The sequence below is a fragment of the Paroedura picta genome, chromosome 4 (assembly GCF_049243985.1).
Source record: "Paroedura picta isolate Pp20150507F chromosome 4, Ppicta_v3.0, whole genome shotgun sequence".
Taxonomy (NCBI): domain Eukaryota; kingdom Metazoa; phylum Chordata; class Lepidosauria; order Squamata; family Gekkonidae; genus Paroedura; species Paroedura picta.
The window spans coordinates 41,999,614-42,026,069 of NC_135372.1; the positions used below are offsets into that span (position 1 = coordinate 41,999,614).

The following is a 26,456-nucleotide window of genomic DNA, read 5'->3' on the forward strand; positions in this document are numbered from 1 at the left end:
GCGGCGAGCGGCGAGCGGCAGGCGGCGAGCGGCTCCCCCCCCCCACTGGGCTCACTCAATATTTTGAGTTGAAATGTTGGGGGGTCGTCTTATACGCCCAGTCGCCTTGTACGCCGACAAATACGGTATTTTATTTATTTCAGCATGGCCCTTATGATAGCTGGCTGTGATGTGATTGTGAAGCCAGATGTAGTGATTAAGAGTGGCAGCCTCTAATCTTGAGAACTAGGTTTGATTCCCCAGTCCTCCTCGACATGCAGCCAGCTGGGTGACCTTGAGCCAGTCACAGATCTCTCAGAACTCTCTCAGCCTCACCTAGCTCACAAGGTGTCTGTTGTGGGGAGAAGAAGAGTAGGCGATTGTAAGCTGCTTTGAGACTCATTTGCGTAGTGAAAAGCAGGGTACAAAAAAACAGCTCTTTTTGTCATCTTCACTTTACAGATAGTCTTACTGCTACCTGTACTGATTAACGTTGCTGTTTTTTCTTCTGTTTGTTTTGCTGTTTTTAATGGCTCCAGTCATTCTAAAAGTATTTCTGTTGAGAATATGGGGTAAATACTAAAGACTGGCTATGGTTCTGTAGGAAGGAGGGTTAATCTCCCATGCCATTTCCTATATGTAAATCTCAGACATCCATCTGTTATTTTTCCCTCTGTAATACCCATAGTAGTTACCTCGAAAAAAATAACATGTGGACAGAGACAGATTAAGGCATGCTGAGGCCCTAAACTATGTCAAGTTTAAGAAGGCTCATAGTATTACTTTAAAAAATTAGTATTTTTTAGAATTGTGCATAAATCCAGCTTTGCCTTGGGGAAAGGGTTAACACCCCCCCCCCTTAGTGACATGAGCTACAGCTGTTTTTCAATGAGATTTAAAGAGAAGAGAGCTTTGCTAACACATCTTTAACATTTTGTATATGGATGGTGACTTCATAAAAGGACGGGCTTGTGGGGCCCCAATTCAGCTTATTGACAAAATGGTTCATATTTGCTTCTGATCAGCTATAGACATTTGACTATCGAGATGTTTGAAGCCTTTCAACACCTTTGGGTCACATGTTCTGCTACCCCTAAATTCCATGCAACATGTCTTTCAGCAGACATAAAATGCTCTGTGCTTTATACCACATTCTGAAAGTTGACAAGGTTTTTTAAAAAAATCAAATGCTATGCTACTGGAGATTTTGAGACTATTAACAAATAATAGACTCTAATCTTATCCTGGCACATCTTTAGAACTGCTATCAAAACATTAACCTAATGAAAGCAAATTGCCTGGTTTTTTTTTCCTATTGTACTGTGGATGCATAGAACAGTATTATACTGCTACAGGATTATCTCATTTGAGATGGCCCCTTTTATGTCTCCAGCTATTATTGTAAAACAATAATTTACAATTTCTATGGCATTTGAAAAACTAAGCACTGTATGAAAATTTGAAAAGAAGGAAAGTCTTAATAAACTGAAATAAAGAAAGAATAGAAAGGAAAAAAAAGAGAGGAAAACCAAAGTCTGAAGAATCAAAACTTCATTGGGGCAGCTGCAGCCCCTTTGCTATTCGTCAGGGTTGACAGAGCGTGTGGCTTAGAGGGGTCACATGGCGGTACCTGGGCATTCCCATTGGTGGTGACGCAGGAAGGCAAGTTGGCTTATGTATTTCACCTTCAATGGCGTCATGAGGTGGCATAAAAAGATGGCTGCATTTATGATGGTGTCATGGTCTGAGGGAATTGCTTCCTGGACAAGGAGCAGAGGGTGGTGCATGATACCATCACCTCCAGGAAGGAATGTTTGTGTGGCATAATGGTGGCACTTTGAGGGCAGAGTGAAGGGTCCAGAAGGCATGATGAAGTTGCTTCCAGTGATGTCAGGGATGTGTGGCATAAATTATTTATTTATTTTATGTATATACTGCCCTCCCTGAAGGCTCAGGGTGGTTTACATCAAACGGGAACAGTACAATCAACTCAGTTTATACTGATGTGGTAACAACAATAACAATGACAACAAGATAGTGATAGTAATAAACATTGTAGAGCAAGGGTCCCCAACCCCCTGGCCGTGGACTGGTATCGGGGTGTGAAACCCTCGGAACCGGGCTTCGGTGGGGGGAAGGGAGGTGCCTCCCTCTCCCCCCCCTGCAGTGCGGCGTTCTCTGCGCCGGGAATGATTGGCCGCTTTGTCACCGATCGCTCTCGGCGCAGCGAGCACCACGCTGCAGGGGTAGGGCGGCGCGGGTGCCAGCACACTGGCAGGCGCAAACGTGCGGCTGCACATTTGGGCCTTCCAGCGCCCGCAACTCCCTCTCCCTCCCCCCCTGCAGCGTGGTGCTCGCTGCGCTGGAAGCGATCTGCGACAAAGCGGCCGATTGTTCCCGATGCAGAGAATGTTGCGCTGTGGGGGGGGGGAGAGGAAGGCGCAGGAGATATGCCATATGAAAGAGGAACTCACCTGCTACTAGTAGAAGGCAATGCCAAAGTGAGACGGACACATCTCCTTGAAAGAGGGTTTTCCAAACTTTTGCTGTCAAGTTTTGGCCCTTTCTTAGGTTGCTCTCCATCTAGCATGGCTCCTGAAGATGACTAGAGTGGACTAGTAAATTCATATGGGAGAAAGTGCTCCTTTATCCTCTGTCCATTGCTTGACAAAATTTCTAGCAAATATTAACACAGGAAGACATACAAGCAGGTTAGGACCCATCCCGCTTTTAGGCACTTGCTTTCAAGCTCCCGGTCTTCCTACTGTGACCAGATTATGCTGCATGAGACCATAGCATCACTAATAGCTTAGATCATGTAATATGGTGTGATAAACATTTCCCAAGGAATATTTTAAATTGCAGATCAGCTATATTGTAATGCTTGTAATTACCAAGGGCATAGCATACACAAGGCCAGGACATACAAAGAGAGTGTGTCCCTGCTAATTTGAAATCATTTAAATATTAGAGAGCTAGGTGCTGAAGCAATTGTTCCAGGAAGAAGGAAACCTACCTGCTATTCTTGGATCAGTAGCTTGGTATACCAGCAATAACAGAGCTCTGATTATGCTTCAGCAATTTAACATAGAAAGGCCACCTGAGTAGCTTGTTATCGTAAAAATATAGGAACATGGCATCTTTAGTTATAACGATACAGAGAAAGACTGGGAGATGGAACCTGCTTGTGTGATCCACCTACAGTTTCAGATTCAAAGTGACGCTCACCACCACCCTCCACCTTGTGGGATTTGGTATTATATGGGGACAAGACTATTAGAAATCTGCAGGATTTGAGCATCTCTTCTAGCCTTTTTTGTACAACACATAGGCCTCATTATCTGGAAGATTTACCCAGGCATGTGAACATTGGCACATTTGTGAAACAAAGGCATCCTGTAGAGGGCAAATAGTTTTACATTAAAGGCAACAATGAAAGTTCACTTCCATCTATCCGAATTTGTTTCATAAGAGGTGCCTCTACCTATTTCAAGTCGCAGCGTTCTTCACTGAGGTAATGGAGACCTGTGCATTCCCAATTGAAATTATCCTTTGTAGAAGCAAGAGAAAACACTTAGAGTCCTTTAGCATGCATCTTTGACTCCCTTTCTCCCAGGCCTTTGCTATCTTTTTTAAACCAGAGAGGCTGAGACCCTGTTTACCTCAGAAAGCATATCTGAGGGTGATAGGAACTGGGCTCAAAAATACACTCTGTGGGTTCATAGCCATTTTCCTTCTCACTGGGACCCTTTGGTTGTTAAAAATATGCATCTTTGGGGTCAAGTTCTCCATTCCTCATGATTATTTGGGCAGCAGTGGGGGACCAAGTACCTTTAAAGGATTGCCAGGCAAATTGGAGTTCAACTGTGTACCCTCCAGCCTTTCAGAAACATCTAAACTAATTATTTGACGTTGTCCATTCAAAATTTACTTCGGTCTGAAGCAGAGTGGGGCAAAACCAGGACTTTTAAATAGCTTTGTAGCTGTTTAATGGAGATTACCTGAAGCTTCTCATTATTAATTAAGAATGTATTTGTAATTAAAGTGTCTCTTCCACTATCCTTACTGATGTGCCTCTTTCAATATTATACATGGAGAATGCCTGTATGCTAATCATAATATATGCCCCTAAGGTAAAATGACTGGAAAATAAAAATATGATTATTATTAGTATTATGCCATGTAACTCAGAGCCATCATCGGTGATATATTTGAACCATGCTTGGAGGAAGAATTGTAAAAAACCCTCACAGCAATAAAAGATGTCTCCAAGCTGTAGAACAGGATAAATAATATGTCATAATGTATTTAAGCTAATGCTAATGCAAACAGTAGAATACAATGCAAAAACAGGTCAGGGGTAATATACTCCCTCAGGGGGTGGGCTGTCAACAAACAGCTCTGGCCAGATGACGGAGAGTTCATGGGACTGGAAGAGGACTTATCTGTCCTTTCCCCACAAATCACAATTTCTTTTAAATGCAATCTTCTAATGAAAATACACTTCTGATGATAACGCTTTCTCAGTCTTTCGTTGACTGGGAATTATTTCATATTTTCTGTCTTTCCCCCTTTGTTTTTCTTTGCTAGGTGATGTGTTCATACTCCACATTCACCCCCACCCCCATCCCCCCAAAAAAGAGGAAGGCTTCATGTTTTTAGTGCCTGGGCCATGGCCAGAGGCAACTCCGGCAACACAGCTGTGCCTCTGCCATTCGCCCGTTATTCAGGTCAGATCTGGCTTGCCAAGCAGGCAGAAGGCCTTTGTCTCATATCCCCCCCCCCCCACACTCTGTGGTGACAGAATCCATGCCTTTACACAGTCTGTTGTTTCTTGTGTGCGAAAGGGGGCAGAAACAGTTGCCCATTTCCTTTTTAAAATGCATTTTATTTTCTATTCCCCTCCCAAGAAAAAATGGGGGTGGTAATAGCCAATCTCTAGAGGGGTGATATGTGAATTTACTACATGAATAAACAAACATCCCATTTTCTATCCTCCTTTTCTGTCTTCCTGTCTCCTCTGCCCTTCTGTGCCAGGCATTCAGTTAACAACACAGGAGCAGCCTCATTGGGGTTAGATCCCTGAGACTACAGCCGTCCCTGTTTAACAAGAACAAAGGTTATTTTCTGATACCAGCCCCCTGGCCAAAACATTGTTTTTGCCTTCTACACAGCTCTTAGGGATGCCTTTTAAAAATGTCATTAGCATGCACATGAGCACCCTGCAGTTTGGATTTCAGCCTCCTCTGATGAGGAGTTACATATGGAATCTTTGTTGTGTGTGTGGGGGGGGGGGGGAGAATGCATCTGGAAACGAAATCTACTTGCATGCCAGTGAAGCACAGAAGTACACATGGGGATGGGAGGGTAGGGTTGCCAGATCCAGGCTGGGAAGCTTCTGGAGATTTAGGGATGAAGTCTAGGGAGGACAAGGACCTCAGTGGGGTACAATGCTACTGAGTCCCTGCGCCAAAGCATCCATTTTCTCCAGGGGAACTGATCTGTGTAGTCTGGGGGCAATTCCGTACCCGATAAATATAGTGAAATGCTTACCTTATGAAGATGACACATTTTTGGCATTTGGCAACCTTCCATGTCCATCCAGCAAACCTCAAGCAACATCTTCCATTTTAAAGTGCTAGTTGGGGAATCGCATAAAGTGGGTTCCCCAATCTAAAAAGCGTGAGCTACAGGACAGCAACCAACAGGCCACACCATTAAAAAATGTATGGAGGCGAAGAAGTGCTATCTATGCCTCCAATGTCTCACTCTTGCGCCCACCTTCCTCTCCCTTCTCCTGGAGACAGGTTTTTTTTTTTTTAGAGCAAACTGCCTGGAGCAACAAATAGGCATTCAATCGTGCACGCAAAGCCTAAAACAATTTCCCCCCAAAGTTGTCACACAAAATATGCCTCTCTAAAGTCCCTCCCCAAATCAGGAACAAGATTAATTTTTTAAAGATTCAAGACTATGATTAGATGTATAGGCATTTCAATGGAGACATTTTATTTTTTTAAAAAATTAGTGGGCATTGCGGGCCCTTTAAAACATTGCAAAAGGGGATTGGCTGCCTGGCTTGATTGACAGGTGGAAGGGAATCATGTGTAAAGCGGGTTGCTCTCTTCCGCCATTTCAAGCAGCACTTGCAGAGTATAAGAAGCGTGAAAAGGCAGCAGATGAAAGCGAGAGAGCCAGAAGGTGAGGAATGGCTAGAGGCGCAATAATTTTTAGCGCTATGCTATTTCACTGGCATAACACTATTTTTTTCAATATGCAGAAATACCCTGGAGATTTGCTGTAATTCTGTAGGATTTTCCAGGACTCTCCGGGAGGATGGAAAACCTACTTCTGTTCCCTCTTCTCCTGTAAACACTAGTTTCTGTTTCTCAAGTGTTGATGTTTCAGTTATTCTATAATAAGTACAACCAAGTCTTTTGTGAAAGTCCATTGAATAATTCTTCAGAGTTCTTCCCTGCACCCAGGAAACTTGCCAGTTTACTACTATCTGGCTTAAGAATAAGCTATTGCAGAAGAAATCAACACATTGTACAGTGGTAGCATGGCTTTTATTAAAACAATAAAATACCAGTGTGTAAACAAAAACAAGACAAGCCCCTACAAACAGTGAAAATGTGTCTTACAACTTGTCCCCCTCCCCCACGACTCCCACATAGCATGATTTCCCATCTCTGATGGTGGCTGGATTTTGATGTTTCACAAGTGGCAAGAGACCACATTTCCTGCCATGTGTTCCAATGTTTTTTTAAAAAATAATATATCTCTGTGCAAAGTTACTCCATTCTAACCCAGCAGAAATCAGTTTGCTTAGACCTGCATAGAGTTGCACTGTAAGGACCCAATGAAGCTTCCCTCTCTTAAAGATATATTTATCACCTTAACTGGAGGAACATGCACTATTTCACAGCAAGATTTAACAAGCAAGGAGGGATAAGGATTTAACTTTCAGGGGGTGGCCTTCACAACCCAAAGAATGCTATTAACATCATTCTGAGAGATCAGTCTAAAACAATCCATACATTTTTGACAACTTCTAACACCTCTGGAAGAGAAGCTCTCGTTAACCTGGCTTCCAATTCAGAAATGGGGAAGAGCTTTTATCAGCTAAGAATCTTGCAAAAGTATCATAGCAAATTTGAACTGATCACCTGAATGGTAGTGCTGGTAATGATTTAGGTGTTAATATCTCATGAACCACCTTGAATAATGGTTGTTGTTGTTAGGTGCGAAGTTGTGTCCGACCCATCGTGACCCCATGGACAATGACCCACCATGAATAATGGCACTTGCCAAGATTCAGCCGATGGCTTTCCTCGTCACCACCTCCTAGGCCTGCAAATGGCACGTTGACTCAGCAGTCGCCAACAATACTTTGGTAGTCTCCCAACTTGCCAAACTGGGAAACCAGGAGCAGTGACTCTAGTTGAAAGCAGGACCAAATACCAGAAAGCAGCTCCATTAACAATCCTGGACAGCTCTGCAGTCCAAGTAACCCCTGGAGTTTCAACAGAATAGTCACTGAAACTCTCAAACTACCATCAAGACCCCAGCATTCCAGAAACCAACTAGATCCATTGCCCATTAAAGATAGGGAGGAGGACACAAAACCAGCTACCTATGGCACTTGCAAAGATAGGAAATATGCGGTTAAATGGTCTGGGATTGGTATATCTACAGGACCGCCTTTTCCTTTATATCTCCCAAAGAGCATTAAGAGCATCAGAACAACATCTGTTCAGGATCCCCAGCTGAAAGCAAGTGAAATTGGCCTTAGCTTTTCCAGCCCTGGCCCAAGCCTGGTGGAAGGTTCTGCCTAAAGACATCAGGGCCCTGCAGGACCTTAATCAGTTCTGCAAGGACTACAAGATAGAGTTGTTCCACCAGATGAGCCAGCTTGGTGTAGTGGTTAGGAGTGTGGACTGCTAATCTGGCGAGCCGATTTGATTCCCCACTCCCCCACTCCTCGTCCACATGCAATCAGCTGGGTGACCTTGGGCTCACCACAGCACTGAGAAAGCTGTTCTGACCGAGCAGTGATATCAGGGCTCTCTCAGCCTCATCTCCCTCACAGGGTGGCTGTTGCAGGGAGATGGAAGGGAAGGCAATTGTAAGCCACTTTGAGACTCCTTAGGGTAGAGAAAAGCGGCACAGAATAACCAACTCTTCTTATGGTCAGGGTATGAATTAAACATCAAGAGGTGCTGGCCTCACTAATGGAAATTGAGGTCCATTCCGCACGACTTCAATGTTGCAAAAGACTTCCTCCTCCTCCTATATTTAAAGTCCATTTAGGTGTGGCCAAACTGGCTCTCCAGATGTCCATGGACTACAAGCCCCATGAGGCCTCAGCTGGGACATTTGACCAACAATTAAGAGGCTTTGATAGGGGTCAGGGAGCATAATCTATCTTGCTGTGGCCTGTTTATCTATGGGCAAATTATTTCTCAGTTTTGAATAGGTCAACCCAATGTCTTGAAGTTGTCATACCATGCATGGAGATCCTCCAGAGGCCCTTCTTCAGAATCTTCCAACAGATATTCCATGACATTATGAAAAGAGCAGTGTCCTTTCTGTGGACGGGGCTGCCAGGCTCCTATAAGCACATTTTTTAAATTAAAAAAAATGGAAACCTATGAAAAAGTTTTTGTTCTGCCAAGTATTGAATTAGTACTGCAGGGTTTTAAAAAGAAACATTTGCTGTTGCTCCTGCAAATATTTTGTAACTGTGTTTTATTATAATGTGGTAGATTTTTCACTTGTGTTAGATATAAATTGTAGGTCTTATTAGGATGATGTTTTAAATTGTGGGCTGCCTAGAAGCCAAATGGGTGGAACACAAACTTAGAAAATAATAAAACAAGAAGGGCAAATTCCAGCCACATTTAAGCTCAATTGAATCTCATTAATTTTAACATGCAAGGGTGTTTCCTCATGAATTCAGTATTTTGTTGGATTGTGGCTCTAATGTTCTCCTTCCTCCTTCCAAAACATTAATGATTTTGCTGTATTATATTGACCAAATTCAAGTTAACCACATGCTTATTGACACTCAGCAAATGTTATGATAGATTTTTCAACATTACATGTCCTTGACCTTTAGCACTGAAGTTCATTTCTGGGATCTTTATAAAGAAAAGTAGAGTTAGCAGTCCTTGAACTCAGAGGCAACCGTTGGAGATAGGTGGTTTATTCCACAGTCTCTGGCCCTTGTATTTAATGTAAATAGCACGCAAAACTGTGATTCTCTTTGAGCGCAAAGGCATCTTGATTTACAGTTTTGGCTGGGAGAGGGGGAGACAACATTAAAACTGTAATTAATCTCTCAGTTCATAGGATCAGTGTTACGAGCATCACTTTTGTGTGAAAAAAGTAAAGTGCTTAATGCTGGTAAGACCATTCTTAAGTTAAGGAAACAGAACAGCATTAATTCGTCTCCTTGTAAGAATGCCACTACAAGTGAAAATTACCTGACTCATGTTTACATGGTGTTTTTAAAAAGCATTTCATATTCAGGATCTTGCAACAATCCTGTAAATTGACTTGTTAAGGGAGTGATTTGCTTGGAGGCTGAATGAGTACATGATTGAGATACAATAGGATTCCTGAGACACTCTAGACCAGTGATCTGCAACCTTTTCTAGGCTGCGGACCGGCGGCGGCGGGGAGCGCGATCGCCCGCCTGTGCATGCCATGCATGCATGGGACTCCCCATGTGCGCACATGCGTGCATGCACGGCTGGGTCGCGCACACATTTGCACCATGCGTGGCCGCAGATGCGCATGCGTGGCAATCCCATGAGTGCCTCACGTGTGTGTTGCGGCCGCGCATGGTGCAAACACGCATGCGCGGCCTGACCACGCATGCAGAGTGCCACGAATGCGCATTTGCTGCCCTGCATGGCGCCAGTGCCAGGGCCTTCGCGGCCCTAGACCAAATAGCCTCTAAAGAGGTTCTCGCAGGTACAATTGTGCCTGCCAATATTTTTTCTGGCATTTGCCGAGTGGTTTTAGAAAATGGCCATGGACAGGTAGGGCCAATGCACAGCAGGGCTTCCTATTAGTATTGGGGATTTGATTGACTGTGCAAATTAAATGCTTTCAGCACAAGCCCCCACCATAATGTTATTTTATTATCTTTCTCTTCTTTTCCACTGCGTTTTTAAAAATTATTCTTCTCATCTCCTGCATTTGAGTTTTTGTGTGTATGTGTGTGTGTGCATGCACGTATCTATCTCCTGCGGTGGCCATTTTGTGGTCGGTTCTTCCTCCCACAGCAGACATGTTCTGGTTGCATGCCAAACAGCCTTCTTCACCATGGCGGTACATCTGAAAAAAAAAAACCAGGCTTCGAGGTATACCAGAAGTGATGTCAAGTGGTCATGCCTCTCTGCCATGACCCTAGAAGTGACATGTCACCCAGAAGTGACATCACCCAGATGGACCCATTGCTTCATGAGCAAGTTTTCTGTCACAAACGAGACACAACAGAATAGGATACCTGGGGTAGCTTTCACTGTAAAGATGGGCATTTTTGGAGTCACAGAACGTCCCTCCCACCACCATCTAAGGCCCGGAGCATGTGGAAGGCCCCTCTGCCACCCCAAGTTAAAACAAAAACAACCCCCCCCAAGATATTACCCACCAACACCCCCTTCCCCCAAATACATTGCCCACTTACCAACCCCAAGGAAGCACTTACCTCACTCATTTCCAGTTGCCATCAATTGCACAGGTCGATGAAGTTGTAGGGCTGGCAAACGTTTGAATGACCAGACTTGCTCCTTTTCCCACCATCACTGGCCACTGGGGTGGGGGACAGATAGACCTGCCCATTTAAGGGAGTTTATTTTTTTTTTAATAAAATAAATCCCAACACACTGTTGTGTAGCTCTGTTATACCAATGGCACCAAAGTGCTGCAGCAAACTGAGAATCCCTGGCCCAAGATGTATTAGAACTCCCAATGTCCCAGCAAGCTCAAAAAGGTTGGGGACCCCTGCCTTAGACTAAAAACAGTAATACAATTTTATTCCAGCAAAACCTTTCATGACTGACAGTGTCACAGTTTTCTAAGTCTATTGAAATTGCTGTTCTTAGAAGAAAGTAACAGTCTGCATAGGATTCCATAGCAATTTACAGAAGTCGTGAGAATAAGATGTATGATGTCAATCACCATGTTGCACTATTTAGAACCAACCTTGTTATTGCGATGTGCCAAACAACTGTATTAATTCCTTTATTGTATTGTGTACCCTTACTAGGAGCAGTATTTCAGCAATAGAGGGTGTTTATTAAGATGCCCATATTGGCAGTTTCATGTTCATCAATGGCCTAGAAACTCATTACTGCACAACTACATTCAGAAGTAAAATGTTCCAGGTCAATTAGTTTCACTGGGGCTCCAGAAGGGAATGTTCATGTCCCCCCCCCCCCCCTAGGTGCTGAGTGGGTGAAAAACCCCGTTCTGTGGCAGCTAAATTCTTGCTAGCAAATTGCGTAGCCTGAGGTTACAAAAATGATAAATGATTTCATGACTTCCACAACTACATTTATCTGCAGGCAGAACACGATCCCAATAAGTTGTAGCCACACAACAGTATTTCTTTAAACAGCAGATGAGTCAGCTTGCCAAAATTCGGGTTAATAAAAATTACATCTATGAGTTACCTAATTTAGCTCAGTAGGAATACCGCTTGGAATTCACAACAGTTACTTTTTTGATGGGAGGTACAGCTCAGTTCTAAGTATGTCTATTGAAACGTAAATTTACCAAGGCTTTGGCCTAGGCCAGGGTTTCATGAAACCCTGGGGGTTTCACGATGGCCTGGAAGGATTGCACCAATTGCGCGGGAGTTAATTAATTTTATATAATATTTAAAAAAAAACAAATACGGAGTGATATCTTCATATTGACTTGCCCCCCCAATGGCCACTGATGGGACTGGAGGGGGTGGGAAGGGAGGGGCCCTTGCTGGCCAAGACTTGTGGATTCAAGAGGTAAGTATTCTGATTTTAAGTTAACTGTGGGGGTGGGATGGGACACAGTGGCAGAGGCCTGACCCTGGAATTTCTGGTATTGGGGTTGACATGAGGGCAACAGAGTAGCCATGGCCCTGTTTCTATAGGCCCCCACTGCAGGCTCTCTTTTGTGAAGAGCAAACTAATAGACAGCACAGAGTGCAAGTATGGTTCTGTTAACAGGTCCTCTGAAAATATTTCTGTGTTGTCACTTCCTGTGCTATGGGAGTGGCTTGGTGATGTCACATCTGCTGTGAGTGTCTGGGTGATGTTACTTCTGGTTACATGTGACTTCTGTGGCAGGAAGGTATGGCCTGCTGACATTGCTTCTGTGGTTTCTGAACAGTAAAAAGGTTGAGAAAGTCTGGCCTAGGTAATTCCAAATAGCTCACCGTGTTAGTCTGGAGCAGCAAAACATTGTAAAGACCAAGAATGAATGAATGAATGAATGAATGAATGAATAAAAAAACAAATACATACATACAAAGCCAACTATATTAAAGTATGTATTCATATATGTATGTATATATAAAACGTGGGCACTACACTATATATATAGTGTATATATAGTGTAGGGAGAACTGAGTATCAAATAAGGTTGCCAGCTGCAGGCTGGCAAATACCTGTAGAATTTGGGGGTGAAAGTTGAGGAGAATGGGGTTTGGAGAGTTGAGGGACTTACTTCAATGAGTCCACCGTCCAAATCAATTGTCAACAGGGAAACTGATCTTGGTCTCCTGAAAATAAATACATTGTAATAGTGGAAGATATGCAGATGCTATTCAGAAACTGGTAACCCTAAACATGAATGGGGCCAATTTCCCTGCCATGGGGGAAAGTGGCAGGGTCAAAATAGGTTCCTGCTGTGAGGATATTCTTCTTTGGTTGGTGTTCTGATTAATTCTGATTAGGGAAAGTCCCACAAAATAAATTAAAATGTGTATTCATCAGCATGCGTTATGTGTCATTAAATTGCTTCCAACTTATGTTGAACCTATGGATTAATGAGCTCTAAAACATCTTATCATTAACAGTCTTGGTCAGGTCTGTATTGATATATATACGCACACAGTAAATCTTGAAAACATCCTTGAGAGGTGATTCTGTATTATCTATATGGCTTTTATGGAAATACTTGTGAAGTTCTGAGGTAATGTTTATGTTAAACTATAGCAGTCTCCTTTTGAGGTTTAGGTACATGGTTGAACATTGCATTCAAACACACGCTGTTGATCAGTTTAGGATCCAGCTCAGATACTTTCCCATCTCTTAAATGTTTGTTGGATACTACAACTATAATCCATTGTGTTTGTGTTATCCAGTTACTGTAATGTTTGTGGATTCCAAAGTAGATTTCAGAAGAACAAAGCATGGTTAAAGTAGTTTTATATCTAAAGAACAACTCCAACAGGTTTACACAAGCATGCTCACCTAACCAAACCACCTACTTGAACATGTGACTTTAGGGAAGGTCTTCAAACTAACACACTAGACTAATGTAAGGGAATGTCATAAAACTATAAGTTCTATCACAACAGTTACAATGTTCTTTTTGTAAAAATTGGTTATTACACAATGCATTTATAACAACCACAGAAGCCCCACCTGAGTGTGAGGCTTTATTGATCAAAGGCTGTTTTATACATTCGGCAGAATGGAGAATTAATTTTTTTTGTCGCCCATACCATCTTGCCCACAAAAGAACTTCCTGCACAAAGAAAATTAGCATGTTTGGGAAGTGATCAGCCATGCTTTTCCCACTGCAGTCTGAAACAGAATGTTCTAGACAAAACTCTACCACTTGGCTGTCAACTGCATAAACTGGAAATAAATTTGCCAAGCCCCCACCTGCTTTTACAGAGGGGTTGGGAGCGTAAGAGTGCCACAGCAAAGGAGCAGCTTGCAAAATGGCTGACGGCAGACTTGCTGAACATGAATGTGGGATATTCCTCAGAAGTGACACTTGAGAGGGCTGTCTGCGTAAGAGGTCCCTGTTCCTCTGGTGACATGATAAGAGAACAATGAAGGATAAGAACTTTTGAGTGTCTCACTAAACCCTACTGGGATGATGTTCTGTAGCATAGCTAGCATATGCGTTAATCTAAGCCGACATTAAAAGCCGAGGCAGAACACTATTAGCTCAGTTTGTGCCATAGCATTTATAAGTCCCAGCATAGGAATGTGGGACATAGATTCCGTGTTTCCAAATACAAATATGCATTACTTCTATATATGTATAGCTCTCTAGGGTGCTTCTGGAAATTGGATTTGTCTCTTACACTGTCCACAAACGTAAAATAAAATAAAAATCTTTGCAAGAAACTCTATCAGTGCCTGCTCTTGCAACAGAGGGCTAGAGGTGAGGCGACTGGCTCCAAAACCTTATAAAACTCTGAGCCAACCTACGCATTACACTTAATGAGATGGACAAGGGCCCGTTCTGGAAACACAGGGCAGGTGAAGAGGCTGCTGCAGCTTTCTCCCACACTGCTGGCAGTTATGGCAGAAGCCCAGGCTGCGTAGGAGAAGTTGACTTGTAATCCTTTTCCACATCAGCATCACTGAAACGGAAGCAAGACTGGTGTGAAATACAGTGTCATCCATTAATGGCATCCCTCGTGTGGACTGAGGAAGGAAGGAAGGAAGGAAGGAAGGAAGGAAGGAAGGAAGGAAGGAAGGAAGGAAGGAAGGAAGGAAGGGCTGGGCTGGGCTGGGCTGGGCTGGGCTGGGCTGGGCTGGGCTGGGCTGGGCTGGGCTGGGCTGGGCTGTTCAGCTTATGTGCCCATGGCCAATATCAGAATGGTGCCCCGTCACCAAAGGGAGTACAATTTTGGACTATACTATTTCTGAACTGGAGAGGGAAGCTAGTTTTTCTGAATGCTCCCCCTACAACCCTCTCTCTTCATCTTTAGTGAATGAACACAGCAGAGTCTGGGATTGCTTAGCTTCTCCCTGATGGGCTAGTTTGCTATTTGTAGCAAGGATTTAAATGACAAAAATCTGGATCCCAAGAGTGGCATGTGACGCATGCAAACAGCATACTGCTGCAGCCCATCGGGGTCTATTCCCCTGTGTGTGTGCATCATCAATCATTCGCCTAACACACTGCTGATGTCATTCGTACAGGCAGCCTTGGAGATTGTGGGGTCTTGGGCAAAAGTCCAGAATGGGGCCACAGAACTATTACTATCCATAAGCCCCCCCCCCCCCGACAGAGTAAATAAGGGGCAGTCCTCACCCCATGGAATGCAGGCAGGAGTTACTACTGCCTGAAGCTGGCTGCCTAAGCTCTGAATAAGGCAGGCCCAGATGAACTAGCTGTGAACAAGCTGCCCAAATCCCAAAGAGGGAGGCCACAATAGGCTTTTGCGAATAATTGGCCTGAGCCTTGAACAGGGTGGGAGTGACAGTAGTAGCCGGTTCCTTTTCTTTCACCTCTGTATTTGGGGGGCAGGTCCATAGGTGCCCCCCTTAGTACGGGGTAGCTACCCCTGTTGCCCATTGGCTAAGAACACGCCTACTCTTGACTTGAAAACTCTATGAGTTTTTCATTAGTTGGTAGGATAGCCAGCTTTGGGCTGGGAATTACCTGAAGACCTTGGGGGTGGAGCCAGGAGTGGGTGGGATTTGGGGCGGTGTTGAATAATGTGACAGAGTCCACCCTCCAAAGCAGCCATTTTGTCCAAGGGAACTGACTGGGGGATTGTTGTGGTTCTGCCGAGGACCGAGCTTGAGGTTTGAGGCAGCGTCAAAGCAGGCAGTGTAACTGACCAATGCGCTGCTAGATCCCATCTGCAGCATCCAGTCAGTTTGAACCAAAACTGACCAATAGGGGTCACTAGTAGGAAGATCCATTGTTTGCAATTGTGCATAAGTTGGGATTTTCCAAGGGTTTCTCGGTTCGGCTTGCCTCTTGTAACACCATGCTGAGATCCTAATAAAGAGCCGATTGAACGTCTGGCTTCCTTCAAACCCATGGATTTAATAGGGATCCTCAGAGGACTTGTATCCTGTTAGTTGGCCTGGCAGGCAGAGATTTCAGTGGGTGGTAGCAGAGGAAGGAGAAAAGATGGGCACCCTTGATCAGAGTGTGGGGTTCTAGAAGACCTGCTCATGTTTTTCACATTATCAGTCACTGGTTTCATTAGCTAACAGAACACAATTTTTTGCCTGACTTCTAAAGCTCCCTTTGAAGTATACCCCCGCCATATCCTGGAACTGCACATTTTATGCCTAGTTGGACATTATTATTTTTATATATATCTCATAAGCTTTGACCCCAGCTCACTTTTCACATCATCTACCTTGTGCTATTCCCTGAAATTTGCTACTGATTTATTTTCTCCTTATATCTGTACTCGTGATCCCTGTTCCACTGTCTGAGGAACTGTGCATGCACAGGAAAGCTCACACCTTGAATAAATCTTTGTTGGCCTTAAAGGTGCCCCAGGACTCAAATTTTGTCGTGCTCCTTCAGATCAACGAGGCTACCCACTTGAATCTATTCCCTGAAAGAGTGGTATCACGGCCCAGTCCTCACCCGTTCCGCTTCTGCCTGCTGCGCACCTACTAAGGTGACCAGATTGTCCCACTTTTGGAGGGACATCTGGGGGTACCTGGCAAGTTGTACTTATGTTGAAATTAATATATATATATATATATATATATATATATATATATATATATATATATATATATATATATATATATATATATATATATATATATATATATATATATATATATATATATATATATAACAATACTGGCTCCATTACAATACAGTATTACAATACTTAGGAGCCTCTTGTGGCGCAGAGTGGTAAGGCAGCAGATATGCTGTCTGAAGCTCTGCCCATAAAGCTCAGAGTTCAATCCCAGCAGCCGGCTCAAGGTCAATTCAGCCTTCCATCCTTCCGAGGTCGGTAAAATGAGTACCCAGCTTGCTGGGGGGTAAACGGTCATGACTGGGGAAGGCACTGGCAAACCACCCCGTATTGAGTCTGCCATGAAAATGCTGGAGGGCATCACCCCAAGGGTCAGACATGACCTGGTGCTTGCACAGGGGATACCTTTACCTTTATGCGTTCTATGAAAATTTTTGTTGCTCCATATAGACCAAATTTTTAATCAAGAACCCCTACCCCCACACCCACCCCGGTCAATGGTGTCCCACTTTACCAATGTTAAAATCTGGTCACCTTAACCTAGCCAGCTTAACCTCCAGCGCTGTCCTAAACAAGAGCTATGGCCCTGGCACAGCCGCCGAAGCCCACGGGCTTAAGGCGGGCGTGACTGTCGGGAGCGCGGCCTTCCTCCCCCGGGTGTATCCTCGGCGCGGGTCTCCTGCAGGGTGTCGCCCGGGGAGAGCCCACGCAGGGGGGCGGGGTGTTCCTGTCGCGGCGATATTTTTCCTCCCGCGGAGCTTCCCGCGCAAGACGGAAGAAGAGGAGGAGTTTTGTCGGGAGGCTTTAGGGCGCCGTCCTGACCGCGCGGAACTGGAAATCCGCCTCCCGCCCTGAAGGCTCCCGGGCTCACTCCTGAGAAGACGCGCCTAACATTGCGCGGGAGACGCTTCCAAGGCGAGGATGCGGCGGCGACCAGCCCGAAAGGCTCTCCTCTCGCCTTGCCTCCCTCCCTCCTTCCTAGTGCCGGCAGGACTCGGCCGTCCAAACGCCAGAGCGCGTCCCGCCCCTTCCTCGTCTCAGGCCCGCCTCTGACTCCCCGGAGAGGCCGCCCAGCGCCCGCCCGCCCGCTTCGCCTGCTCGCTTGTTTGGGCTGCTGTGAGGCTTGCCAGCCAGCCAGCCAGGCAGGCAGAAGGGGCAGCGCGCCGTGCCTCCGGCCCCCGCTCGCTCCCGCGGCCAGGTAGACTTCAGACAACCTCTGCCCGTTCGCCCGCCCGCTTTTCCTGCCTGCCTGCCTGCCTCCCCGCGCCAGGAGCTGCCCGAAAGCGAGCGGGGCTCTCGGAGACGCAGCGCAGCCAGCCAGCCAGCCACCCGGAGGGGGGGGGGGGCAGGCCGGACGGCGGTGGCTCCGGAGGTGAGTGTGTAGCCGGGGGTGGCCGCGAGGCTCCCCCTCCCTCGAAGGCCTGGCGAGCGCAGATGGAGGAGGATGAAGGCGGGGGGGGGGGGGAGACGCTCTTGTGCTGCAACTGCAGCTGCAGCAGCTGATGCCCGGGCAGGGGAGGACGGGGCAGGGATGCTGTGTCCTCGAGCCTCACGGAGGCCTGCATTGGGCTCGGCTCTTTGCAGGGGCGTCCCCTCCCCCCCCCTTGGGGGCTAAGTTTCCCGGGCTCTCCTCTTCCCTGCGGGGGGGGGGGGAGTGTGCGTTTGGCGTGCTTGCAGGTGAGCAGGGCCCTCGCGGGTCGCGCTCCCGCTTTGCGTCTCTCCCTTTCCGCCGCGCGTTGGATGCCGCTGACCTTTTCCAGCAGGCCGGCTCTTCAGCCGTTTGGGGCCTCTCTGCCGCCCCCCTCCCCTTTCCTCCCTGCCCGGCGGTATTGATGGCTCTTGCTGGGTCAGCCACAAAGCGGGAGGGCTGGCGGATGCCGATTGGGCTCCTGCGGTTGGCGAGAGCGCAGCTGCCGGGCTTGGCCCAGGGGGGCAGCGGGATAGAGGGCTTGGAGAGACCGGGCTTTGCTTGTTTCCTCTCGCCCTCGGCGCAGCGTTGTGCCCCGAGTGTGATGATGGGGGGGGGGGGGCGATGTGCTCCTGCATTTGGCACCCTGTCCCGAAACCTGAAATGAATTGGCCTCAGCCCAGTCATGGCAGGCTTGGCTGCGGTGCCAGGGGAGCAGCCTGGAACCACCAGCTGGAAATGCATCGCCTGTGCCGTGCTGTTTTGTGAAAAAAAGTAGACAATGCCAAGCATTTGGCTGGAGGTTTCCCTTTGGGAACGATGAACTGGCTGGAAGGAACTTCTGTAATCTCGCAACCCCGGCCTCCCGCCGCCCTTTCTGCAACGGCGAGTGCGTTTCCACACGCAGTGTTGTGCCAGAGAGACGGCCCGCTGTATACACCGCCGCTGCCTTAACTGTAGATGTCAGGCTGGGCTTGGGCAGATGCAAGGCTGGATGCACACTGCAAGGCGCCGTTTGGACTCTCCCTCCCTCCCAGAGAGGAGGAGGGCTTCCTGTTTGTTTACAGAGGGCGTTCAGCATCACCAGAAGTCTGACTTTCTTCGCGTCTTCTGTATTAATGGAGCGAGCGGTTTGTGCCTGCAGGCGTCCTCAGGAATACCTGGCAGTGCGTTCCTAAGCTTGGGAAGAGCAGGTTTGGGTTGTGCTGATTCGTGGCGTTGGAGGAAAAGCTGACGTGGTGTGTCTCTCAGGCCAGCTGTTGGGTGTGCGGTTTGTTTTTTTTTAAATAATAGAAGATTGGCTGTATCCGAAGATGGATCTGTTCCCTTGAGGCTGGCTTTACAGGCCCTGGGCCAGATGTACTCCTTTTGCTCAGTGTGTGGAAAGCTGCACTCCTCCCTACTCACCTCTGTGTGCTGGGCCAGCTACGAGATTGTAGAACTAGTTTACGGATGTGTTGTCATTCTGGGGTGACCCTAGTGCAGGGGTAGTCAAACTGCGGCCCTCCAGATGTCCATGGACTACAATTCCCATGAACCCCTGCCATGGACATCTGGAGGGCCGCAGTTTGACTACCCTGCCCTAGCGCAGTGGTATAAACAAGCCCTTACCGATTGGATGCCAGAATGAGAATGTTTGCTATTGACTCCGATTTCCCTTGGAATGCTGCGCTTTTTAGTAGAATCGGGTCACAGAGGCCACGGCAAATCATTGTGTGAGATAGTTACAGGCATGTATGAGCCAGTTCTACAAAGTTGGGAAAAAGGGGTCGATCACTTTGCCCCTGAGGTTTAGGCTCAAATCTTCCTCTACAAATGTTTGTCCTACTGTTTTTGAAACCTCTTAGCGAGCTGATTCTTCAGCCCCCCTTTGACAATTTGGCCTGGTGCTTTGCAGCCAGTTCAGTCACCTTCTTGTAACTTAGAAAGCATTTTTTAATTCTTATCCTTAATGATGGCTTAGGGCTTTCTGGGATCCCTTTATTTATTTTAAAACAGGCCTCATTCTTTCCCCCAATTGCTTCCTTTTTGTTAAGGCTAGCCATATCTTTAGAAAACAAATAAGAATTTTCCAGATAAGTGAAGAATAAACCAAGCTGACTGCCAAAATGGGAATAATTAAGACACAGTTTAGCATTAAGCAAAGTATGCTTATAAAACAGTAAACAAAAGAATTAAAACTGTTGCTAAGTAAATAAAGCAAGAATTCAGCACTAAGCACGTAGGCATAATCTAAATTTAGAAGGGGGAGAGGGCTTGACATTTCCAGCTAACTAGCAGTATTATAAACACAACAAACTTTTGAAGGTCCAACAATAATCAGAATTTTCATTAACAGAGATAAAATATGCTGACCAGTTTTCACTGAATTCATCAGACGATGATCATAACACAAGCCAAATGAGAAGTTAACTCATCCATCAGTGTTTCAATCTCCGTTGTCCTGTGACAGAATTCATCATGAAGTCTTCTGGTTGTTTTCCATTTCCTAGCAATTTCTAATTTTGTAGCAGAGAAGGCAATAGAATTTTTTTTTTAATTTCGTTCCTAATAACGATATACAAAGGGTTCTCTGTGGTTATCTGACTGATCTCCTCTGGGCTCTGGATCCAAAAAAAGCTGCTCATATACATAATTATATAACCAGCTTGTTTGGTGATACGTTGCCTGCAATTGACAGCTGCTGGGAGTAGTGAGGGGAAAAAGAGATAGAGGTGAACCTGTCGGATGTCTGTGCAGCAGCAGCATTTTTGTTGCAGCATTATTTTCGAGACAACATTGACAGAAACTGCTACAAAAACACTAGAACTGGTTTGTTAGAAAAATGTAGCCCCAAAAGGGAGGGGGAACCCTCCACATTTCATTACAGAGATCTTACTTTGTCGCCTGGAAGGTGACTCTTACTTGCTTTTGGCAACTGACCAGGAGATGTTTACTAGCCTGCTTTTGTAGGCAGTCTCAGATTTCCTTGCAGCCCTGCGAGGTTGTCATGATTGATATTTCATTGTAAACAAACCAGCTCACGGTCTTCAGCAATACCGAATGCTGCAAGCAAGCATCTAGATGTCTCTTCCTGCATGCATAACAGAGCTAACCATTAATACAAGCACAGTGTATATCTAAGTATTCCCCCCCACATCCCTGTAGTCGTAGATCCTTCTGCCCTGTCCTTGCAGCTGCTTGCATCAGAACTCCTGTACCGGACTGCGTATCTTTTAAAAAATATTTAACATCAACTCAGTTTTATAATGGTCTTATCAATAAACTTGACTCGTTCTTTCTTGGACTCTGCCTGTTTGAGGGCGTGCACCTTGGGAGGTGTTGCTAATTACTGTGATTAGTTTTTCTGCAAAGGGTTCCAGGCCTGGCTGAGCTGTCGGGAGCTGCGCTTCTGCTGCCGGCCTGGTAAGGAGGAAGACTGAAGCCCTGATATTGTTAGAAGTTGTAATTTACAGGTATGTCACCCTGTGACATGAAGATTATGACTTTTTGTTTTTCTGCCTCGCCATGACTTATTTGAAAAATCCACGTTATGTTCCTGGCTTAATAGCTGCAACAAAGCACAGCAGGGTGTGTGTGCGTTTATTGCGCAATAATGTTCAGTGGCTGAAAGCCATCCTTCCTCAGTGTGTGTCTTGCAACATACTCTGGAGCTGGGTACTTATTAGATGGCATTTGTTGCTGCGTGCCATCTTGCAACATTCATGAGTGCTGCAACAGAAGCAATGGGCCAGATGTGCTGAAACTTTCTTCTTGCTTTAGGTTCTGCAGAAGGTCGAGTCTGGAGAGAGTGGGGCTTTGCTGCAAACAAGGCAGATTTGAAGAAACATCTTCAAATCCGCCTTTCAGGCGAGGAGGGCCAGTTGGCAATGGAAACATCATGTACATCAGCTTCAGAGAAATAAACTTGGGTAATAGGTAAAAGTAAGAGGTATACAAGAAGCCTTTGGGCTGGGTGACTGAATCTTCCATCTCTTTGCACTTGCTAGAGAAATATTTCCTTTTGGCCTGTTATCTTTTCCACCTTCCCTTCTACTGGTCTTCCCCTTCTGTTGTAGAACCTGACTTGTATTCCTTTGCCTAACCCGGGGCTTCTGTTGTTGTAAGGAGTAGGAAAGAAAGAAAAGTACACTGGAACAGGACATCCAAAATGAGGCTTCTCAAACAACAGGAATAGCTAACAATCACTGTCATATGTCACCGAGCTGCTGGAGGGAATGGCTGAGATAACTTAACATATTGTATCATAATTGTTTCTGACTGAAGTAGCGTTATAGCCCTTCTGTTGCAGTGACATTGTGCTGACATTTCACCTATTGTTTTGTATTCAAGGGAGGCTTTGCCATTGTGTGTCAGAAGTGGAATCTGCAATCTGTGGGAGAGGTGACGTTCTGTAATGTCGTATTGACTTTGTCTGGTTGTGTGCCAGTAGTGCTTCCCACCAATGGCTACTTTGCGTAATTAAAGGTTGGTTGTAAAATTGGGACAGGGTTACACCAGCTTGCAGAAAACCCGCCAAAGTTTCGCAAACATGGCTGGTGGCACCTTGGGTGAAGATGAAAGCTTTAGTCACTGCAGCTATGAAGGGACAAGGTGTTTGCTTCACCTGCGCTTCTGACATTGTGTGATTATGCCTGAAGAGGATCCCTTCTGGCCAGCTTTTTATCACTGGGGACCGGTCAACGCTTGACAATTTTACTAAGGCCAAGGGGGGTAGTCTTTTGCCAAGGGACGTCGCCGCCGCCTGAGCCCCTGCTCCACTTGCTTTCCTGCCGGTGCCCCTGACTTCCTGCCGCCTACTGAGGGGCTATTGCCAGTCGCAGCTGCACAGTGCCACGCTGAGGGGGAGCCCCAGCCGTGGTGGCCACTGGAGAGCATCAAAGGTGAGACGGTGGCAGAGCGGCAGGGCAGCCCCCGAGGCAGCAGCCGGGGAGGAGGACGAGGGGAAGCTGCGGCCCGGTACCGACTTATCCACGGACCGACACCGGTCCCCGTACCGGTGGTTGGGGACAACTGCTATACACTATTGCTATGGTTAGGGATGTGAACTATATATCAAAAGCAGAACTCACTTGGCTTAAGAAAATTTCATTCCATGCTGATAAGATGGATGCTGTTGAGATATTCAAAGGTAAAAGAGAGAATGTTCTTAAATTATTTTGCTCCCCTCTATTTTAAAAATTTACCTACGGCTATAGACGTAGGTGACAATTACTCTTCTTCTACCGACCAGTGTTCTGACAGTTTTTGCATGACTGTAATAAAACAGTGCATCAAAAGATCTGTGTGAAAAGTTTAAGGAACTCTCATTAATGAATTATTAAAAATTATTATTGTTATTTAGGTTTACAGGCTGCCCCTCTTAAACCTGTCATCTTGGGATGGCGTACAGCATTGTTGATATAAAATAAATAAAACACAGAGTGAATAAAAAATCAGCTGCCTTCTTGTAGGCATAGATCTTTTCTTAATGAATGTCATGACATTATTTGCTAAAGCAGCTGAGAACCTCCCAGTAACCTACTAACATATAAAGTTGTTCTTGTGCTGAAGACCAGCTGATGTAATGGCATTGTATTTTAATGAGTTTTTAAAATATAGTTTAAGATGCTCCCATCTCATAAAGGAATTTGTATGTGTTTAATACAAATAAATAAAACTGAGCAGAAATTATACTATATCATACCAAGCACCTCTTCTGAAATGTGAAATGGCCCCCTGGACACTATGACCGTTTACGCGCTGGGAATTTCACTGCCCCAGCTCCCGTGCAGGAGAACAAATTGGGGGTGGATGAGGCACACCGGGCCAAATGCTCGCCTGTGTGGGTGCAGGAAGAGGTGGGATAACCTGCCACTACTAAAGCTCCAGCCTGCAGCCCAGCATGAAATCTCCAGTGCTTAAACAGCCAATGGGTTGCAAGCAACGAGCTGCAAGTACAGCAAAGAAGAGATGATTGGCACAAATGGGCTTCTGCTGGAAGAAAGCAGGAGCTGCATACAACTCAGTACTACGATTTGTCTTCAGAGCACATGCTGGATCAATTAAATTCTGTGGCGGATGTGTCAAACACACACCCCAATTATATTTTGGATGTATTCACTCTCTAAGCCCAGTTCCAAATCACAGTTGTCGCTAAGCAAATCCATGTTGGAGAGTGTCTCATAATATCCAAACTTTGAACCAAAGATCTTAGACACCAACTTGAACTGTGAAGAAAAACCACTATGATGTTAATTACAAACTTTGTTGGTATTTTGGGTCCCCCCCCCCCCCATCTCTAAAATATATTGGTTTGGATCCAGCGGTAATTTTAACTGATGAAATGGGATTTCAGTTGGTGCAGCAGAACTTCCTCATTTCTCCCTTTCTTCTGCAGCCCTGTGGGCCCCCTCATTTTGCTCCTGTGGGGCAGGGGACCCCCCCCCCAGCAGCAGTGTGCAGGGGAAGTTGATCTGCGCAGGGGAACTGGTAAAAGTGGCCCCCACAGCATCCAGACCATTTTCTGCAGGGAGATAAATGTTCTCCAGGGAAACCTGTGGTTTGTGGCAACCTACAGGCAGCTGTAAAATTTCACTTCACTGCTTCTCTGGATTATTTATACTTGCTGAGACGTAAAAGCAATCCATTAGTTTTTTGGTGTGTGTGTGTGGGGGGGGGGAGTGTTGGATGTCTCTCTAGGATTTTTTTGGGTGCAGAGAGAAACCCATAAATAGTAAGTGTCCATACTTTGGAAAGGTGGTATTTACTCATATTGGAGTGGTAGTGTTCCTAAACATTGCAGAGCTACTTTTCTGTTCATTCTGCCAAAATAATTGTAACAGGGGAATTTTATCCCAGAATATTGTAAAAAAAAAAAAAGCTCTAAGTGGTTATGCAACTTGATTTTGTGAGTAAGGATATTTTTTCTCCCAAATCTTGCTTAATACTTGGAGTTCCATACCAGAGACAGGAACATTCAGCCAAAGCTATAAAGACCATAGATGGATTTCAACATGCCAAAGGGCAACCTCAACAACTGTAATTCTTATTTCTTCTAGATATATATAATCTGTGCCTGTTAGAGGGCTAATGCAACACCTTGGGGATGGGAAGAAGAAACCACATAAGAGGCTTTGCGTTAAGAACCAAGAAATCTGTTGTTGATAGATCCCCCTTAATATAATCAGCTATACAATTTCTGAAATGCGTGCTTCTGATTAAGATTTGGCCCATTCAGCTAGGAGAATGATGGATTTCATCAAGTTTCTTTCAGCAAATGTCTCTTGCTGCGCTTTAACTTGGAAACGTCTGCTTTAAAATCTGTGTTGTGTTACTAAAAGACTATTCAGGTCTTGGGATGCATTATGTAATATTCAAACCATTGCATCCTTAAGAGCTGTCTATCTTCTAGTTCTGTACGGGTGATCTGGGCAGATCTCTTGAGGCAAGGATAATGTTATGGAAATTCTTGATGGTACAGTTTAAAAGCATGATTTTTGTATAAAAAACCCAGGGTGTTGAGAAACAGAGGGCTTTTCTGCACACCATAAATTTAGCATCATACTTACCCTCTGAAGACGCTTTATTCTGGCCACTCCGCATGATGTCGTCAACCTCCCACATCCAGCCAGCAAGCTGCTCGCTATATCTGCCATTTTAAAGCACATGTTGGTGAATCCCCAAAAGTGGATTCAACAACTTAAAAAGCACTATCCCCCAGAGGACAACCAGCAGGCCACCAGCACAAGAAATGTATGGAGGTGAAGAAGCGCTACCTCTGCCTCCGATGTCCCGCTCTCGCACCCACCTTCCTCTCCCTTCTTCCGTGGGACAGAAGTGCTTTTTAAAAATGGAGAACAGACTGGAGCAACGAATAGGCAGACAACCGTTCGGACGATGCCAGAAATAAAAGTATTTTTTTCCAAAGTTGTGACACAAAGCATGCCTCTCTGAAGCTCTGAAGCTCTCTGAGATGAATGTTTTAAAGTATCTAAAGACTTGTGATTTCATAAGGGGTGGTGTTCAAAAAGCACTATGTATCTATGATTCTATGCATAGGAGTTTAAATGGAGAAGTATGAATTTAAAATATTAGTGGGCATCATAGGATCTTTAAAACATGGAGAAAGGGGATTGGCTACATGGATTGATTGACAGGCGGAAGAGAGTTGGGTATAAAGCATGTTGCCCTCTTCTGCCATTTCCAGCAGCAGTTGTGGAGGGAGAGAAGCCCCAAAAGGCGGCATACAAGAGGGAGACAGCAAAAAGGTGAAGAGTGGCTGGGAGGCATGATAATATTTAACTCAATGCCATTCAGCTGGCATAACACTATTTTTACCAATGTGCGGAAATGCCCGGATTATTGTTGTCCTTTGTTTTTTGGTGC

General features: G+C 45.4%; 1 protein-coding gene across 5 annotated transcripts in view; it reads left to right on the plus strand.

Annotated features, from left to right (window-relative positions):
* The window catches only part of C4H1orf21 (chromosome 4 C1orf21 homolog), a 271,997-nt gene that overhangs the window by 102,234 nt on the left and 143,307 nt on the right, over window positions 1-26,456 (plus strand). Inside the window, exon 1 of one of the 5 annotated variants that reach the window (XM_077332644.1) lies at window positions 17,506-17,879. The exons of 2 other annotated variants lie outside the window; for them this stretch is intronic. The gene's annotated coding sequence lies outside the window, so the exon portion shown is untranslated. Of the gene's footprint in view, window positions 1-17,505; window positions 18,054-19,308; window positions 19,328-26,456 lie in introns of those variants that run through there. 2 more of the 5 variants (XM_077332642.1, XM_077332645.1) reach the window with 2 other exon arrangements.